Genomic DNA, 17,087 nt, shown 5'->3' on the forward strand with positions numbered 1-17,087 from the left:
GAATTTAAAGTATAAAAAGGAAGGATTGAAGTTTTTTGTTGCATAGAATTAAGAATTTGGAGAGGATTTCGATGGTAAGTGGTTCGAGATGATAAAGAGTTTCGGATATTGTAAAGGATGGAAATTTGTTTAGTTTACTTAATTTTTTTTAGAGTACTGTTCTAGGTGCGTTGTGTTTTTGGCAGGCCCAGAACACGTGGAGGTCTTGTGATGGGAGTCATAGTTGCCTACGGATGGGCAACCCTTACGCGCGCTCCACGTGAAAAGCGTAATAAAAATGAGATAAAGCAAGTAGCATGTATTTTAAGTAGGTACTTTCAGGCCAAGAAAGAGTGCAGATTAGCAGCAGAGCCGAGACAAAGATCAACAACGGGTATCACTAGTCAGCGGCATGATCACGACACAACAATGCGACGGTGTTGAATTGAATTGAAAGTATATTAATTGGCGTTCATATTATACATTGCCACGAGTAACGATACATAGGATTTATACATACAAGAAGTATAATGTAGAAAAACTTAAGACCTACAGTGTACAGTCGATTTCTAGTATAAAGTGGGATATATACATATACTTTGTAAGACATGAATGTTTTCCGACTTACTAGTGTTATCACAGAGTATTGGTTACAAATAAATATTTGATTTGAATTAGACAAAAGTTTGGTTCTAGGAGCTTCGAAAAGCTTACAATTCCAAAAGATATGGTCAACTGAGTTATGCGACGGTGTGCGAAAGTAAACCACCTGCCACCATCTCGCAAGTGCCGTTAGGCACGTGCCCGGCCAGCAGAGCAGACGCGAAACATAGAGTAACCACGCAGCCCTCGTAGCGAACAGAGTGGTCGTGCAAATGCATAGAAGCAAGAGGCTAACTCGCGACCAAGATCGAAAAAGTAGTGAAGTTGCGAGTGCAGTTCAGTACCCAAGAGAAATAAGTAATGAGCATGTACGTGCAGATCGTGATCTGTAATCGAGGGAGACGAGTATCGAAGTCTGAACTTGATTTGCAAGGGCAAGTCAAGCCCACGTGCATCGCTGCGTGGCCTAGAGAAGGCAAGTGCTCCTTTCATCCGAGATCTGCTGGCGTGAAACGAGTGAGAGAGAGAGACATAGTGTCGCAGCCAACTGCTGTCAAGGCGTAAAGCTGTCGTTAACCATGAATGCCTGATACCGTCAGGCTACCGAGCAATTTATGTTAAATTAAAAAAATTGGGAGATATTCGCGTATCTAAGAGTAGAGGCATATTTCTAATACACTTATTAACCACCTTGGTCGAGTTTCATCCAAATCCATGCATTATCAAAGGAGAAAAACGAGGATACAGAATATTGTAACCTAAAAATTATTATTGATTATGATTATTTTTTGTCTTCCTTTTTCTTCTTCAATAATGCATTGATTTGGACGAAACTCGGCCAGGATAGTAATGAGTATTAGAAGTATGCCTCTACTCTTAGATACGCGAATATCATTACGAATTTTTTTATTTTACCAGCAAAATTTTGATTTTTCTTGTTTGAAAGAGGTAACTACCACGTAATAGAGTAACAAAATGAAGGTAAAAATTTTTTCGGAGAAGTAGTCTTAGTGCTACATCAGTGACCAAATGCCCTCAAGAACAGGAGATGGTTACGTACCTTATGTATGAATTTTTTACCTAAAAATAAGTCAAAACACGCGTGAAATTTTTCGAATGCTTTAGAGTTCTTCATGAATGCTTTAAGTATACTTTATGAATACTTTAGAATACTATAAGAACTCAAAAATAATTCTATTGGTGGTCATATCTATAACTCTTAAAGAATTCTTAAAGAAAACTTTCGAATAAAATATGATTACTTTGCGAATTCTAAAGGGGACACACCTGTGTTTATGTCTATAAATGCAATAACATGAAAATTAAGGATTAATATTAAAATTTTTGGTTTTTTATGTTAAAATATGTTTTTGCAGGTCCTTTTACAACAAAAAAACCGCTGCCAATTTATTGGCAAAGAGCTTCCTCATAAAAAAAATATTAACCTCATATTCCTCATATATTCCTCATATATTCCTCATAAAAAATAATATTAACAAAAGGCATCGGTTATTAACTTGAAAATTCGTAATTTAAAATTTTGATTCACTGTCTAGTGTCCTAAGTACGTTAGATCACGACCATCAGGACCTACCTACATTTCTATGTTAGCCAAAAGGCCGAGAAAACAAAAACTCATACAGACATTTGTTGGTAATTCAATGTAGTTTCCAAATATATAAACCAAATTGTCCTACGAGGTCTGGTTCAGAATCTCGTTTTCGAGCCTATCACAGAGCTCCCTCTATGAGGAAGCAATATGTCTGTAGTTCCTTTTATTATTAAAATTCATCCAGGATTCATATATATTGAATTGTATTTTTGAAGTCCTTGACCGCATGATTTTGAAAACAACATTCATTCAATTGGATTCCTTTAGGTCTCAAAAGTTTGGTAATTAAATTCTTTTCCACTTACACACAACTTTATTCAAACGATTTAAATTTTGAATAAAAATTACAAAAAATGAAATTGTTCTCATTATATTTTTTTCTTATTATTCACTTAAAATCGATTACTAATATATCTGATTGAGCGCTCAGTCACTAGAGTACCAGCTTCGAAAACAAAAGATCCCCGGTTCAATTCCTACTCACGGGAGAAACTTTTTTTCATTTTTTCGATGACCAAAATATCCTCGTGGATCGTCTAAGAAAGTCCTCGTGGATAAACTGGTGAAAATCTACATGAAATCTATGATCTTTCCTCGTGGAATCTATAAACTGTCCTCGTGGAATCGATGTACTTTCCACGCTGTTTCCACGCTGTTTCTACGTTGTTTCCACGCTATTTCCACGCATAATCCATCTCCGATCAGCATCGATTCCACGTAGCTGATCCACGAGGAAATCCATGCAACTATTTTCAACTGGGAAGGCTAGGATATATGTATCTATATAAATATAGATGCTGCTCATCGATTTGATATGTATGAGTTTTATTTAAGCGATACATGTAGATTTTTCTCTCGACATCAAGATTCTCTCAATTATCCTGGGTAGCCCGGTCGAACTCGAAACTCGAAGATAACTTTCTCCACAAAATTACAGGTTTTACTCGAGAATATTATCCTAGAATGACATCTCAGAGCATCAGCATCAGGAGCTTCTGGTACGCAATCGCCGCTGCTATCCTTGTTGTATCGAGTGTAGAGAGTCGTGTGTTAAGAGTAGTGTGCGAGTGTTCGTGTGAATTGCAGTGATCTGGTGGAGAGTTCAGTCTCTGCGTTTGGTGAATTTGGTGGCCATAGTTATCGAGTGTGCGTGCTGGCGATTCACGTGGCGCACCAAGCCTCATCGAACACAACATCGGTTCTACTACTCCAGCGCGTCCCTTCTCACGTCTGCGGCCAGCAGACGATAGCGAGGAGAGCACCTCGGCTTTGTGAGACCCCCCCGACGCGGAGTCCACCCGTGTGGTCGTGAGCCTCGTGGGCGAGGAGCAACGTGAGTAATTCGATTGTCTTATCGTGCCCGTGCCGACCCTCAGGCGGCAACGCAGCTAGCGTACCCGACAAAGTGTGAGTGTACAAGAGATCAGTTCAGAGTAGATTAAATAATGTCTTGCGACGAGGCAGAAATGGGGAAGGCAACTGCTCCTGCTCGTTCCTTCGTCGTCTAATTTTTATGCGGGGCAAGCTCGAGCAGTTATTACTTTACCTCATGTGAAGGGGGTCTGGGCCGTCGTCAATCGAGTCGTGAGCGTCAACTCGCGTCACCAACTTACCGTCAGACGTCACTACCTGAAAGAACGGGTCTCGGGTGCAATAGGAAGTCCAAGATGTGCAATAACAACGACAGCGATTTTACTGTTAATTACGACTGTGGATTTTTATTATTAATTTCCTGTTAAGTTGGGCCATGCAGGGCCCGAAAAATATTCTCGGCAGTATTCCGAACTCGCTTTGCTCGTTTCGCTGCTGTACGGACGCTATCACGACCGAGATCTAACGTCTCGTTAGTATAGTATGTATTCTACGATCGTTGACCGTACCAAAGCCTAGCGCACGTATGCCGCGGCACAACTCAACACACACGCGTATACGACGATGCACGCTAATACACGAGCGTTAGCCGTGGTGCCCCGCACGAAACACACACGAAACGCGTCGAATCAGACAAGAGATGGCCGATGTCACGTGGGCCACGACGAGAGCGAGACGTGGCACCGAGCCACTGAGCGCGCGACGCAACGAGAAGCGGAGCTGATCCGCCGAGTGCTCGATGCAGCGAGAAAGGGCACCGATCCGCTGAACCCATGCACGCGTATGCGACGATGCACGCCAACACACGCAATGCAGCCCTCGCCATCGAAATCGAATACTGGCCGCCGGCGGCTACGCGACACGACTCAACACGCGAGTGTGTGCGACGATGCACGCCAACACAACACACACGCGAGCGCGGTCAAGATGGCGTCTTACGCCATGGCTCGACGAAGCACGATGCACTACACAGCTCGCGATGCTCACACACTCTCATGCATGAACGCACACCTACGCGACCGACCAAGCGACTTACTAAACTAATTAAATTCTGAATTTTACTTATCGGAGATCTTCTCTCTTCGAGCTCTCGGACGGCGACTTCACGGCAGCAGCGATGATCTTGGCTAGGTGCGGTTAACCTCAATATCTCTCCTGGTACCGAAGAGCGTTCCACGCAGCGGTGTACGCTGCCGTCGTTGCCTTGCAAAGCAAGTTCAACCAGTTCTCGGACGGAACCTTCGCTATATGCACTGGTAGAATAGGTGATTTATCTCGGCCATTCACTGCACTTTTCACCGTACTTTCTCTTACTCGACCGTAATGAATCTCTTTTTGTCAGCACGTGTCACATTCGCTCTCGTACCTGCGAAGGCTCGCTGATTACTGACTCTTCCGTCTGCTCAGCTCGCTCGGCACGTGCCTGCCGGCGCTCGAGAGATGGCGGCAGGTGGCTTACCCATGCACGCCACCGCCTTGTCGTTGTGTCATGCTGCTTGCTCATGCTGCGATCTTGGTCTCGGCCCCGCTGCTCTGCTGTATCGTCTCTTGGCCTGAAAATCTTACTCACATGCAGGCTATTCGCTTGGTCGGCGCGGTATCCTCGTGATTGGCATTTCACGTATAGCGCGCGCGAGGGTTGCCTCTCCGCAGGCGAAGCTGTGACACTCGTAACCCCCCCCCCCTCCTCCCCCCCTAAGCCGAAACTATCCACCGTTATATGTTTCGTCATCTCACACGCTACCTCGGCCGATCTTGGACAGGGCTGGAAATGAGTGATGAGATGCATGTTATGGTTTATGTGATTGTAAAGGTACTTTATTGGCAACACAACAGAGATTTTGGCCTCACGGCTGTTTTATGTGAGTAATCGGAGGTGAGTCCGTTCTTGGTCAGGACTTTGCTAATTATGAAAAAAAAGAATTAAGCAAAAAAAGTAACTCAAATAAACAACAAAACAAGCTAAAATAAACAAAAAAAAAACGAATGAGCAGAATTAACTCAAATCATGGCGTCATTGCCTGGTCAGTTAACCGATGATCTTACAATCTACAAGAATAAACAAAAGAAAATCTAGATAGTCAAATAGTATTGACGTCATTGCCCGATTGGTCTCGTTTTACGACTACGTGACTTAGTCTGTCTTAACCTAAAATAAAGGAACAATTGGCAATTGCCGGGAATAGATAAAGCTAGAGCGCGACAGAGACTACGCTGGCGCTTGGCCACGTCGAGGCTACGTGAGGTCCAAAAACTCCTTCTCATTCGTCGTGGCCAAAATCTTTGTACGATTGGAAGTCCTAAAACAGCAAGAAGGTTAGTGTCTATTCGGGCGCGATCGATAGTAGGGATGGTCGCGCGCCTCCTTTCTCACCTGGTCCCAACGCTTGAGAGGTGTCCTCGGTGGTCCATGCAGAAAGTATTGTAGGAATACCACGTCACGCTCCGCCGGGTTGGTGTATTGTAACGCCGTACGCAGGCCCTCGTAATGGTTCCTGGCCGGTTCGCCCGGCAATGGAGCCAAGCAGGCAGCTGACGGCATCGGACGGCGCTTGACGGCATCTTTGCGCTTGACAGGGTGGTTCAAATGTGGTCGGGGGTCCTTACGGTTGCCCGACCACTTGAAGTACTCCCTGGAGCAGCGTGGGCATGCGTCCATCAGCACCCCATCACGCCCGCAGTTATAACAGTACCACGAGTACTTATTCGTTGGGCACTGCTTGCGGAAATGGTCTCGCCCCCAGCAGTTGAAGCAGCTGCGACGGGAAGGGTCCAATTCGTCCCAGGGCAGGTAATCCAGTTTGCCGAACAACGCCCCCTCACTCGGTGCGTCGTACGGCGTCGACGAGGTGCCACAACGACTCCGCCGTGCATCGGCATCTGCCACACGACGGAGGAAGCGCGACTCGTTCCTTCGAGATAGCTCTCAGCATGCCTGGCCGAGACCTTGAAGCCTCTCATGGAGCTTCCTGGTTTCTCGGGACGGCCCCCAACGCCGCCTTGACCGTTTTCACCAGCTCAATTCCCGAGGTCGAAGGCAGGGCGTCCAATGGTCAGATTGTAGGGGCCACTGCTGGTGCCGTTGGTACCGTCACCGTTACCGTGGCTGTTGTCAGGTGCGAAGCGGTGGTAGTCGCGTCCGGCTCGGTGTTGTGTGCCGTTGATGGTGGGCGCATCGGACGAACTGATGGTGCGCGTCTCAATGCTCTAGAGCGTTGTGGTGTATCCGCAGTGGCGGGCTCCTCTGGAGTGTCGCTTTTGGACGCGACTTCGCTCACCGTTGTTTTCACTTGATGAACAGCTTGCCGAGTTGGCTTGCGCAGCGGGACGTAACCATCGTCCGGCTCGTTGACGGCTCGTGCGGTCGAGAGCTCTATCTCCACGGGGTCAGCATATGGCGGCAAAGTATCTCCACTGTTGGTTTCGTCAGTGGTGGAGGGCAAGGGCACTGAGTCCTTGTTTTCGTCATCATTCGCCCCTTCGGAGGGGTTTGCCACCCGTTGCTTCTCTGCGAGGTCACGTACCATCGCCGATGCCGAGCGAGCGCTCATCATGGCAAAGTACTCGTTCACCCACTTGTTCTTATCTGCCATGGTTGCTGCTGTCTGAAAAAAAGTACATACATCACGGTTAAGGGTGTCGCGCCTACATGATTATCGACTGTAGGGTGGTTGATTTTGGACTTAGGATTTGCGTTCGGTTTGCTTATTCTAAAGATTTTCGCATTTCTTGGGTTCTTATCGTCGATTTATCTATTGTGGTTCCGGTGCGTCTGGACTCACGGTAGGTTTAAGGTTTCGCGGGCTACGTCGCCTCCACGCTTGTAGGTGCACGACGTGCACCTTCGGGTTTTCCCTTTTCGATGGGAGGTCTAACAAATACACGTCCGGGCCTAGAACACGCGCGACTCTGAACGGTCCATCGAATTTGTCGGCTAGTGTGGCTGCGTACCTCTTCCCTCCGACCGAGAGCGGATGTGTACGTTTCATTACGAGGTCTTTAATTCTTTAATTCTTGGTGTTATTATTCGAACAACCCTTCATATTCTCTTCCATTCTCTCTCTCTCTCTCTCTCTCTCTCTCTCTCTCTCTCTCTCGCGAATATTCTCGTTTGCAGGTACGTTTTCAGGTACAGTGTTGCAGTCCACGGAGTCCCCGCTCCCTACCCGTCGGCGTCTCCTCTCGGAGGAGAGTCGTGCCTACGACCTCGAGGTAAGTTCGTGCCATTTTTCTTCCTATCTAGCTAGCCAGACCCTGGCCGGCGACGAGTATCCACTGGTCTGGCGCGTCGTTTACCGGCAAAGCTGGCCAAACCTTGTGAAGCCCGTAAAAGCGGTGAGCATGGGGAGTTCACCGTCACACCGAGCACAGAAAATGTATATTTTCGTAAATTTTTTTCCAGGCTGATTTTCCAAAAACGGTAAATGCGACAAATTTCAGCCAATTTCATCGGATAGTTTTTCCGGTAAACAGGATCAAAATTTTTGATTACTGTTTGCAGGATAAAAAATTTTGATCCTGTTTTCCGAAAAAACTACCCGACAAAATTAGCTGAAATTTGATGCAGTTATTCACAGCTACAATACGGAGGGCTCCACATAGCCGTTTTTTGAAAATCAGTCTAGTAAAAAAGTTATTTAAATTTACAATTTTAATGCTCGGTCGGTCAAAATCGGGACTTCGGCATCACCTTAAATAACGGCAATAATGGTTTGATACAGTTTAAGAAGACATTTTACTAGAGTAGCAGTTAGAATTTTCGTTCGAACGGTTTCATGTTCAGTGTTTCACATACTTTCGAACCATTACTACAGAATTTGGAGGTATTTTTGGCAAACCTATAAGCTCTTCAAGCACACTGTGTATTTGAAGCATTTTGAATAACTTTGGGTACCCCAAAACTTTCGGTGAATTTTTCCTTTCAGCAGTTAAGCAGTGCATTCAACGACTCCATATAATAAGCATTTAATGAATTTTTAAAACTTGGCTAGTTCAACAATTTTGGTGAATAATCGCCGAGTCCGGATCCTAACCTAGTGCCCATCCCGAGTGAGAGCGAAAGCAAGATTTTCAACTAGTAATTATATTGTTTAACTAGTTTTTATATTATGTTAATATGAATATAGTTCGATAAAAGCACTTGAAAAAAATGCATACACACGTGCAACGTAACTCCCCGCGCGTACGCTACATAAAAACTTCTCGGGGTTTCGGCCCCTTTATCTTCTCCAAAGGACGAGAGGTTTGTTCTCTCTCGGGGAAGAGGCGTGAGAGGGTTTAGAGATTATTAGCACACATCCAGGTACACACACGAAAACTCTTATTTATTTAACAAAACTTACAAACTTAAAAGTAGAGCTTTTGAGGTGCGGGTCATGGATTTGCTCCAACATTTTTTTGCGGTCTCCTGGTACCCAATACTGAAGTTCTGTGAGTTCCCGTGGTCCGCTGTCTCTCTTCTTTGGTGGTATACGAACAATTGACTCGACTTTTCTTAATCAAATAAGCAAAAAAAGAAATAAATAAGAATATTTAAATATTTGAAGCTAAATTTACTTTACAAGCAAACTCTACACCGCGTCCTGAAAAGAGGAAAAGGCTGTGTGATTCACAACACATAGAGTTTGTGTAACTCAACAATAATGATTTATTTACAATAATACTATATACACTATTTACAAATTCTATATCGCAACACTAATACAAGTGAGCCGCTATACGCGCGAACGCGAATAAGCATTTCCTATAACTTTAACCAGCCTCGACGATATCTACACGGTATAAATTGCTAGATCGTCGCCGAGAGCTGCTACTTGCTTTATAGTTGCAAGGCTTAGAGCTTTATGAGTTGCTCCGTGAGTTGCCAACCGAAGGCTTCTGACTCTTCATAGCTCGAGCTGGCTCTTTTATAGTGCCGATCTCGCGCCAAAATCTTCCTACCCCAAACGACCATCAGCTGATCTGTCAAAGAAGGGATACGATCAGCTGACTGGCTGTCAAGGCAGGGATACAACAGCTGATTAGCTGTCACAGTAGGGGTACAACAGCTGATTGTGAATAGTGAGACATCAGCTGTTCTTCGTCGTTGCTCGTAGCGTCACAGTTCTCTATGCTTAGTTTGATCCAATGGGCCTTTGGGCCCATTTTGTAGAGGATTTTCCACATTATAAAAAAATCTTTGTTATTTTCTATATCGAAATAGGAGTACTTAAACGAAAAAATGGGACGATCAAAAGTTTTAAAATTTTTCAAAGAATCTGCTTGAATTTTTACAGAATTTTTGGGACCATCTACCACTCTCTTTACGAAGTCCTAAAATCTACTAAAAAAAGCGTCAAATTTGGGCCTCTTGAATTAAGTGATAGATGATCCCAAAAATTCTGAAAAAATTCAAGCAGATTCTTTGAAAAATTTTAAAACTTTTGATCGTCCCATTTTTTCGTTTAAGTACTTCTATTTCGATAAAGAAAATAACAACGATTTTTTCATAATGTGGAAAATCCTTTACAAAATGGGCCCTAAGGCCCATTGGATCAAACTAAGCATAGGGAACTTCAGTATTGGGTACCAGGAGACCGCAAAAAATTTTTGGAGCAAATCCATGACCCGCACCTGAAAAGTTCTCCTTGTTGGTGAAAATCTTGGTTAACCCAGGTACTCTCGCTGCTCAGTCTCGATCCTATCGCTGTGGCGGTCGGAACGTAAGTCCTTTCCCAAGCGGCTTGCCGCTAGCGTGAGTCAGTCACGACCCCCCTCCACACGCGCACGGGTCGCATGGCGTGATCCGCACACGTGGTTTTGACTCAGTCAAATCTACCACGTTACACACATTTCATTAATATAACTTTTTCGATGGCTATTGTATAACCAATGAATTGCTCAAGTGGTAGGGCGCTGGACTTGTAACCGACTGATCATCGGTTCAATCCCTGGTCTCGGGAAACTTTTTCACTTCTCCAGAGCTTAGAATTAAATGTAGTCTAAATTATTACGTAAATAATTTCGAAAATGACTGACGATTCCTAATTTTTTTCAAAAATAAAAAATAAAAAAATCACCTGATGATTTGGCATGATTTTTCACCTGATTATTCACCTGACTTTTCACCTGATTTTTTCCAGCCGGGAAACAAGAAAATTTTCATGTTTTTTCCGAAAAAAAGAAAAAAAGTAGCTTAGGACATTCGATTTCACTGAGAATCTGCTAGCTTTTAATATATATGTTTACGAATTTTTTTGTAGTTTTTTTGCTTTTAGAATTTTTTTATTTTTGTATTAAAATTCTAGAGATCAAGACTTTAGTTTTCTTATTGATTGATTGTCCAGTCGTAGGCACTTTTTATCTCACAAAAAATCGATTGGGATACCCAGTTGAAAAAAATTGCGTGAATTTCTACGTGGATTATCCACGCAGATTCCGCGCGGAAAAAACGTAGATTCCACAAGGAAAGTGCATTGATTCCATGTGAAATCTGCGTGGATCATTTTTGTAAAAATCTGCCAAGATTTTTCGATTATTCCTTGAAAAAGGATATGAGCGTGGAATTAAGTTTTCAAGATGTGATGGTTGGTTCGACCATCTATTTATTATTAATAAATATGTCTGCTGACTGAATGACTCGACTCTATGTCTCTTGGGTGGGGCGTGGTGGAGAAATGAATAACACAAGGACTTGGGTTCACACACAAGACTGTTTATTCAACCTTAATCCTAGTTACATGAATGTTTCTTACTATGTACCGGTGTTGTTATCTTCGGCGGCGACGTTCGGTGCGGCGACTGGAGGCGTCGGTGTGCCGGGGTGCTGGCTGGTGTAGGGCGGGCCCGTGACGGTCTGGCCTCGGCTGGTGCGGCGTCGGTGAGGGCGATCGGCGTCGATGAGATCGGCGTCGACGAGATTGGCGTCGACGAGGTCGGCACGGCGTCGGTAGATGTAGCAGAACAAGCTCGCGCACTGTTCGAGTAACTAAGTCGGTGCTCGTAGCTTTGTATTTACCGGTTTGGAATGGCTCGCGAATTCGTCTAAGTGCTTAATAGTGAATAGCGTAAAAATCGACTAAGTCCCGATTAAAGCAAGGTGTTGCGCGATCGAACGTAGCTTCGTCCTGGTTCGAGTTCGGAGGCGGTCTGCCCTGAGGCCGTGCTGTGGCCCGGTATTTATATCGGACTCCGTGTCCGGTCTGGTCCTGTGAACGACTTGCACATGTTTGTCGAGGGGATGTTTAGTTCCTGTTACCGTTTTTTTCCTCGTCCGGTCCTGCTTGGTGATCTAAATTCTGTCGCAAAAAAAGTAAAGTTTATAAGTCGCGTTGCCTCCTGGAATTTAGCCGGCTCGGGCCTCTCATTGATGAATCGACGAGATGCAAAGCTCGCTCGGGCCGTCCTGCGATCATAAACTACATCTTTTAATGGCCCCTGCCTCCGGTCTTGTTCGCTGATTCGGCCTGTCACCATCTTCACGCCGGCTTCGGCCACATGTGTTGCGCTGCGCGATTTTGATTGCTGCACGTGTGGGCCCTTGCTGTCGTCGAATTGTTCTTGCGAACTCGCGGCTCTATATCCGCCCGTGTATATCCACAGGTGCTAGTTTAGCTCGCAATCGTGCGTGTGATTTCGCCGCTCTTTCGGCCTTGGCACTCGCGTGAGTTATATGAACACCAGTTCACCAACCTGCCTGGCTGTCGTTGACCTGCAAAGATTAATACACATTAATAACTGCAAGCGCGACTGCAAGTGCGAATGCGAGTGCGAAGAACAATGGACCAGCAACTCAAAACATCGAAGCTGTCGAAGCCAAAACATCTTAGCTACCGAGGGGACTCACCCATTGTTCGTCACCTCTCCTACCTGTTCGATCGTCACCTCTACCACTGTACTTACGCATATTACGATTATTGAGCGAGCTCGGTATCGACCGGCTGGCAGTCTCTGTCGGGATCTTGGCCTGTAACGATATCGTGATTTAATAAAGTGCAACTCCTTGTTCTATAATAAAGAAGAATATAAGTTCGTACCTTTGTCAAAATCCTATCATCTCACTTAACTCGTGCGTATTCCGCCGCTCGCGCGTGCCTTGCGCTATGATGTGCCGACATTGCTGTGTCCGTGTGAGCGGCATTACTATGTGTGTGTGGGCGACCTCTATGCGAGCATAGATGTTGCGGCGCTTATGGGCCGCTCGTGTCTTCACGCACACACTGCGGGGGCGTCTGTGTGTGTGTGCGCGCACTTGCTGCCGCTCGTGTGAGTGCTGGTTCACCCGTGCCCGTGTATATGGCAGCGAGTGCGCTTGCACTTGCTGCTTGTATGCTTGTATGCGCGGGCCGTTCGGTCATTATTATCTTATTCCTGGATATGCTTCCGTCCAGCCATTACAGAGATAACCGAAAAATCTTGGCAGATTTTTACAAAAATGATCCACGCAGATTCCACATGGAATCAATGCACTTTCCTTGTATAATCCACGCAGAAATCTACGCAATTTTTTTCAACTGGGTAATATTAGTGCAATGTTATAAATTTTTTTTTCAATTTCATATTAAATTTGGAGAATTTGCTGACGGTACTCACGATCACGGTACTCACATTCTAGCATAAAAAGATCCTATTTATTTATAATACTTCAATAAAAAATTTTTCTGACTCAGGAAACTTTAATTTACAGTATATACCTCAAAAAGAAGCACTAAGATCGAAATCCCGAAATAGCTGATAGTTAGAATCGATGCTGACAGTACTTACCTTCTTATTCTATAAGCGATAATTTTCAATTTTAACATCCTGCATATCGAATGTTACTGATTTTTCAACGTCGCGGGTGAGGTCAGTGGATTTTCCATTTGAATTGCTTCAAAAATTTTCTACGTAGATATCGTTGCAAACATAATAATTGTGGTGTATGCTCATTAATCGATGGAAGTTCGATTTTAGTTAAAATTGATGGACAAAATTCAAATTTTCTTATGCAATTTTTGGGTCCACATTAAATATTTATAACTATTGAAATTTATAGTTTATAATATCAACTAATGACCTGTTTAACTCTTATAATACGCAAGTGCGAATTATTCATTAATTTGAATGAAGAAATAAGTATTTCGTGTAAAAGACAACTGATGGTACTCACATTTCGACCTTTTTACCCCTCATTTCGGATGTTCGAAATTTTAATTTTTTTGACAAAGTGTACTTTTTAAAACACTAAAAAAACTACAAGAAACCATTGTTCAAACTTAAAAAATTTATATCTATTAGCATTTTTAATAGCAAGATATGTAAATTACTAATTTTTTGTCATCTACCCATATGTATTGCGACGCTGCAAATTGGCCTTATCAAATAAGGTTCAGCTCAAATGCCGTCGACAAGAATTTTATTATGTGGGACCTCTTGTACTCACGCTGATTTCTCCGAGGGGGTTCTGGGCCTTCCGCCGAGTTTGGGCCGAGCTGTTGACCCCAGTGACTCACCTTTCGAATCGGCCGAGGAAATCTCGATTTTGTCGCGAACTCCGCGAAAATCCTTATAACTCTGCAATATTGCTCTACGCGCTGAAAAGAGGGAGTCTAGGAAATTTACAACAAAATAACGAATTAATTATGACTCGCGAGATTCAATTTCAAAAATCTAGTCACTTTATTTCACTTTTAACATTGGCCACCAGGTGCGCTGGTGGCGTTCTTGTTTGCCTTCCGTGGCCGAACCTTTGCTCCGCGGCAATAGGTTATGTCGTGACTCTCTTATACTACTTGGCCAAAATGGCCGTCGCTACGTACGCGTGGTCGAACGAGCTTGGCCGACGCGCGCGTGCTTCGCTCGTCGACCTGTAGCCACGTGGCTAACTCCGCGAGATCGCGTCTACGCCGCGCCGTACACCTGCGTTTATCCTAATTATGCAACGCGGCAGGGTGCCGTCGATTCGCACTCACACACTGAGCTTGCCGCCGCTGCGGTAACACTCACACGCACACACACAATCTCGATACACGCGCGAGCACGATGACGCAATCGTGCACACGGCCAAGCGACCCACCACCTAAATAATCTTAAAGCTAACCTCTTCGCCGGCTCTTCGGTAGACGATGCCCTGGCAAACTCCTTTGCTGTCGTGACCTCCGTCGCCTGCACTCCGTGGCAAAAATTCCTTTTCTTGGCCTAGGTGGCTTTCGGGCTCGTGTCGGCACCGCGTGTCTCGAGGCAAAACTAGCCTCACTTTCTTGGCGGTCGTCCTTGGCACTCACTATGTGCTTCTCGCATGACACTCGCACTTCGACCCACTTTTACTTGTCGGCGAGTGCTTTAATACCGAAGTGTCACATGACTCGGCTACTGCTCTTGTGCGGCCTGCGTGCCTCTGCTCGGCCTAGGCTCGTAGAATCTCGAAGTGCGGCTTGTTGTCTTGGCGTCGGCATTGCGTCCTCGGTCTGCTCTGCTCATCTTCTTCTTGGCCTGAAACCTAGGTTACGAGAAAAGTACGCGAAATCATTCACTCGTGCATTCTCGCGACGAAGAGATCTCGCGTGGTGCTGGTGTACGGGCTGCCCTCGGTCAGGCGCGACGTTTGAGCTCGCAGGCATGTGCTTCGTCACAGTATTTCTATTCTACTTTAGGACGAATAATAATGTGTATAATAATAGATCCCCAACATAGGGGAGTAGTCGGGGAGTAATATACATGTAAGCTAAGTGTGGTACACGCTCACCATAAGAAATGTCAGCACAATAGCTAGACGAAGAAAGAAGAAAAAAAGAATTCTCAGAAACCCACGCGGTCATAAGCTCTTTAAAAGTAGAGAATAAAAGTTAATGTAAATTCATAATTAGTATTACATTGTAAATTAATAAAAGTGTTAAAATAGACAAAAAGTGTGTCAAGACTGCAGAGTCTTGAGTAGTTGAAAGAGAGTGAGAGCATTAAAATTTAATTGTTGATTCTCTTTTCTTAGGTTAGTAACATACTCTAAATAATAGACTAATTTATAATAATTTAATTCGTGTAAATAACTCTCTTTTTTTAGACGATTTAAATTGTGGTTAGATTTCCGCCGCTAGGTGGCATCTACTTGACCCACCGCAGTACCCGCATGAGAGCGAGTAAGGCCGCGAGATTATAAGCGACCCCGCTCTCGCTGTAGATTTGATACGATCAACTGATCGAACGGGATAACTCGCTTGCGAGTTGTTCTGCTTGACGAGTGAGTCGTGGTAGCGAAGTGTTCACACTTTGAGTCGCTGAAATGATGGAGGAGCCAAGAGATGAAATGTTGGCTGGCCAGAAAGAAGAGAAGACATGGGAAAACATCGAAGTATGGATATGCTACGTGGAAGAGCTGGGAAAGGCGGTGTGCCAACTTGAACTGAAGGATGATGGATCAGTATTGCAAAGAAAGGCGAGATTATTCTAATGGCTGATTGGTGATTATTCAGTGAACGATTTCATGCAGACGAATCTGGGCGAGTCGGATATAAGAGAACACCATGTGAGCTTACGAGCAGCTTTCATAAATGCAACGTGCTGGGAACGACCAGGCGATACGATAATCGATTGCAACGTCAATAACTGTTGGAGCAAATGATGTTGATCGCATAGATTGAGTGGAGCAGGATTAAAAATGAAGTGGAGGCACAGAATTAATGTTTAAAACTATAAACTTCATTGAAGCACTATGACTCAAAGACTCTATGTGCTCGAACGAATATTATTTATTAAGAGCGTTTAGCTAACAAAATAGAAGAAAACTTGAGGTGCTCGAAGCAAGCGTTGCGTAGGCAGTAAGGGCTCGGTAGCAAGTGAGGCGCCGCAGCCGGACAGGCGGGGAAGATGCGTGTAGGATGTGCGCCGCAGCGCTCCATCAATCACGTAGCTACACGCACGCCTCGCCCGAGGGAACTCAGGGAGGCTAGAGGGCCCCGCGCCGATCAACAGCGACTTCAGAATGCGTGTGTTTGCTTTGTCTTTGCCTCTATACCAGCTCGTAAACACGTGACACCTTATCGCTTGGCTCTTGGTTGGCTATCGGTCAAAAGACGTCGCCAATACCTGCTCGTCCTGCTCGCACTCAACATACTGCAGAGTGGTGAACCTGGCTCGCTTCGTAATCTCTTCAAGCTCTCTTTTGATTACCAGGTTCGCCATTCATTGCGTCGGCAGGCGCCGATACTATATTACAAAACCCCTCGTTCATTATCGCTTCATAACTCATTTTTCATCACAGCTTCACGCATTATCAATTCACTCCCATTTCGAATCAACCTCACTAACACATCGATTGATTATCGGGCGCTTCTCTACAGCCACTTGTATTGTCTCGACAAGGCGGACTGAATTGCTCGCTGCCATTTCGAGAACTTCGCTCCGATTCCACCTCCGCTAGTGCTTTGGCCATAGAGAGAGAGAGTGCCTTATACGGCCATCATGCAATGAATCAATTGTATCTCCTAAGCCAGGTTCACTGTTGTTTGCCATCGTGCTTTATACATTCACAGCTTATATAACTGCTATTATACTACACTCTGCTCACTAC

Source organism: Trichogramma pretiosum, unplaced genomic scaffold, assembly GCF_000599845.2.
Source record: "Trichogramma pretiosum strain Unisexual culture from Peru unplaced genomic scaffold, Tpre_2.0 scaffold137, whole genome shotgun sequence".
Taxonomy (NCBI): Eukaryota; Metazoa; Arthropoda; class Insecta; order Hymenoptera; family Trichogrammatidae; genus Trichogramma; species Trichogramma pretiosum.